Source organism: Notamacropus eugenii, chromosome 6 (genome assembly GCF_028372415.1).
Source record: "Notamacropus eugenii isolate mMacEug1 chromosome 6, mMacEug1.pri_v2, whole genome shotgun sequence".
In the NCBI taxonomy this organism is placed as follows: domain Eukaryota; kingdom Metazoa; phylum Chordata; class Mammalia; order Diprotodontia; family Macropodidae; genus Notamacropus; species Notamacropus eugenii.
The window spans coordinates 278,116,302-278,120,277 of record NC_092877.1 but is presented as its reverse complement, the minus strand read 5'-3'; the positions used below and the strand labels follow the sequence as shown (position 1 = coordinate 278,120,277).

General features: G+C 37.3%; 1 pseudogene; it reads left to right on the top strand.

Annotated features, from left to right (window-relative positions):
• Positions 1–782: 782 nt before the first annotated feature.
• On the top strand, positions 783–1,349 carry LOC140512353 (hippocalcin-like protein 1; annotated as a pseudogene).
• Positions 1,350–3,976: the final 2,627 nt, after the last annotated feature.

Genomic DNA, 3,976 nt, shown 5'->3' with positions numbered 1-3,976 from the left:
GATGATTCTGTGATAACACATCTATGTAATGTCTGATACTTTTTGCTATTTAGTATTTTATTTTCCCCTAATATATGTAAAAAGAATTTTTAACATTCATTTTAAAAACTCTGAATTACAAATTCTCTCCCTCTTTCACTCCCCACATTCCTCATTGAAAAGGCAAGCAATTGTATATAGGTTATACAACTCTAGTTATGCATAATATATTTCTGTATTAGTCATGTTGTGAAAGAAAACACACAGAAAAAATAAAGAAAGCTCCCTCCCCTTTCCCCATGTGCTTCTACCTCCTTTCCTCTTTTCTGTCCACAGGTTTCCTTTTGTTTTTGTCAGGGAAATGAGCACAGGGTTGGTGGGGTGGCTTGAGCACAAGTGGGCCAGCAGTTCTGGCTTGCTAGCTGGACTCAGTGGACCTTCTTGTCACCCCTCGCAGCCCCAGGAAGAGAGTCCCTGTGCCACAGTCAGTAATTGGGAGACGAGGTGGAGCAGGAGCGGGAGCTACAACTTGGGGAAACTCTTTGCTTTTAGAAATTGTTCATGCTGGACAACCACCTGATTCCATTGAACTAAATAAGTCATCATATAATTATCATCTTACTCATCACCATCATCGCCTTGTAACTTCGGAACCAACTACAAAGTACTTTTCTCAAAACTATCCTGTGAGGGGCATGATTTAGTGACCTTAGGACTTGAAGTTTGGAAGCCTGAAAATTCTCATCTCAATTCTGATTGTGAATTGTGTTGGCCTTGGGTTTTAAGTTATCTGGGAGGACAAAATGGGGAAACAAAATGGCAAGTTCCATCCTGGGGTGCTCCAGGATCTCCAGGAGAGCACAGAATTCACAGAGCAAGAGCTACAGGAGTGTTACGAAGGGTTTCTAAAGAATTGTCCCACTGGTCACTTGATTGTTGCTGAGTTAAAAAAGATATTCCCCAACCTCTTCCCCTATGGTGACCTTTCGTTTTCTGCACCTTCGACACAAACTGGGATGGGGCTATTGACTTCAGGGAATTCATCATTGCCCTGATTGTCACTTCTCTGGGGAAGCAGGAACAGAAACAGAAGTACGCATTTAGCATGTATGACCTTGACGATAATGGCTATGTAAGCCGTGGGGGAGATTCCTGAAATTGTACAGACCATATACAAAATGGTATCCTCAGTAATGAAAATGCCTGAAGATGATTCCACTTCTGAGAAGTGAAGAGATGAAATTTTTCAGCAGATGCATACAAACAATGACTGCAAGCTGTTACTGGAAAAATTAATTAAAGGTGCCAAGAGAAATTCTTCCATTGTCCGGTTGTTACAGTGAGATCCAAGCTGTGCAAGTCAGCTCTAAGCCTCCCCACATGTGGACAGTTGCTTTCCATACAGAAATGGATGCCTTCTCAAAGCATTCCTCTACTGTTCTCTGATAAGGTCCCTTGATCCAGTGGTTTCTCTTTATGCAGCAGCACGGCAAGCCACAACTCCCCCATCATCCATGCCATTGCCAAAGTCCTTTGGTCATCCAAATTTCAGTTTTCCTTCTGCTATCTTGATTCATTTACAGAGCCCTAATATTACTTAGAGATATTTCTCATGCAGACAGCAAGGGGGATCAGGTCTCAGGGGCAGAAGACATCTCCCTTCACTTGGGGAATCTGTATGAATACAGTCTAACAGTCATGATAAGAGCTGAGATAAGACTTTATAAAATAGAATTGGTTAACTAATTTATTTTGCTTTGAAAATGACTGTTTGACAAGTTGGAACCTAAAAGCAGACAGAATGAAACTTTTCCTTTGCATGATTTTATTATTTTTCTTTTTGTTGGGAAAAAATGGCTTGCACTTATCCTGTGATGGTCTTCGCTTTCTTTTAAAATACAATGTATATATATATATATAACATATATGTATATAGTAAAGTAGAGTTTCATGGTAAGGTCAACTATTTAATGCATCTGATAGTTTTTTCAGCTTTTTCCTCCCGTAGTGGCCTGTGATTAACCCAATGGTAATTGTTTTATGGTATTTATACATCTGCAACTTGCCCTCTTTCAGAAGAAATGCATGTTCAGCCGTTACTGTGCCTATTCTACTGGCCAATGCTTGAATGCACATATTTGTTTAATGTTCATTTTTACTGTTGTTTGGTCCAATATGTCCTGTAATAAAATCATGAAATAAAAGGAATGATCTGAAACTTGAATTTTTTCCATCAAAGTTCCACCCTTGGGGCATATGACTTCCAGTGGTCACCATTGTGTGAGGGGCACTATACTCTCCCTTCTCTTTGTAAATGTTGCTTCCCCCTCATCCCTTGCACTGCTACAGTTGATCAGTCTTATTTAAATATCTGCCTAATGCCAAGAGATATTAATTGAAATAAAATGTCAACAACAACAAAAAAAGGAAAGTAAAAATGTATTCTTCAGTCTGTATTCAGGGACCATCAGTTTTTTCTCTGGGAATGGATAGCACTTTTCATCATAAATGCTTCAGAGTTGTTTTGGATCATTGTGTCATTGAAAATAGCTATGTCGTTCACAATTATTCATCTTGCAATATTGCTGTTACTTTGTATACAGTACATGTCAATTTTCACCGGCTTGTATAAGTCTTTATAAGTTTTTATGAGAATATTCTGTGCATCATTTCGTATAACACAATCACATATCATCATTTGTTCAGCCATTCCCCAGTTGATGGGCATCCCCTTGATTTGTAGTTATTTTTTTGCCATCAGAAAACAGCTGTTATAAATACTTTTGTACATGTAAATCATCTTTAGCTTTTTAAAATCTTTTTTGGGATACAGACATAGTAGTGACATTGCTTGGTCAATGGACATACTGGTTTAATAACCCTTTGGACATAATTCCAAATTGCTCTACAGAATAATTGAATCAGTTCACAACTTCAACAGCAGTGTTCTCATGCCTCATTTTCCCCACATCCCATTCAGCATTTGTCATTTGCTTTTGGTGTCCTATTGACTAATCTAATAGGTAGGAAATAATACCTCAGAATTGTTTTAACTTGTATTTTCTATTCAATAATGCTTTAGAACATTTTTTCACATAGCTACAGCTAGCTTTATTTCATCTGAAAACTGTTCATAACTTTTGATCAATTACCAATTGGAGAATGGCTGTAATTTTTATAAATTTGACTCAGTTCTCTATATGTTTGAGAAATGAGGCCTTTATCAGACAAACTTGCTTTAATCTTTTTTTTTCAAATTATGATTGCTAACTGTATTTCCCTACATCCTATTTCCCACTCTTTTTATCCTAGTCTCTTTCCTTTCACCCTGTCCCTGTTCAAAGATGTTTTGCCTCTGGAAAGCCCAAAATCTACCCTCCCTTACATCACCTCTCCTTTTCTTGTCCTCTTCCCCTTCTACTTTCCTATAAGTTCAGATAGATTTCTATACCCAATTGAGTGTGTATGTTATTCCCTCTTTGAACCAATTCTGTTGAAAGTAAGGTTCACTGACTCCTTCTCACCTATGTCATTTTTCTCTCCACTGTAAATGATTTTTCTTGCCTCTTTTCTATGAGATAATTTGCCCCATTTTACCTTTCTCTTTCTCCTAGTACATTGCTTTCTCCCCCATTAATTTTATTTTTATATATATCATGCCTTCCTATTCAGCTTACACCTGTGCCCTCTGTGTATATATACTCCTTCAAATTGCTGTAACAATGAGAAAGTTCTTATGAGTTACAACTATCATCTTTCCATGAAGAAATGTAAAGAGTTTAACCTTATTATATTCCTTATGGTTTCTCTTTCCTGTTTACTTTTTTATGCTTCTCTTGAGTCTTGTGTTTAAAAGTCAAGTTTTCTACTCATATCTAGTCGTTTTCATCAATAAAGCTTGAAAGTCCTTTGTTCTGTTGAATATCCTTTTTTTCTCTGAAGGGTTATACTCAGTTTGGTTGCGTAAATGATTCTTGGTTGTAATCCTAGATCCTTT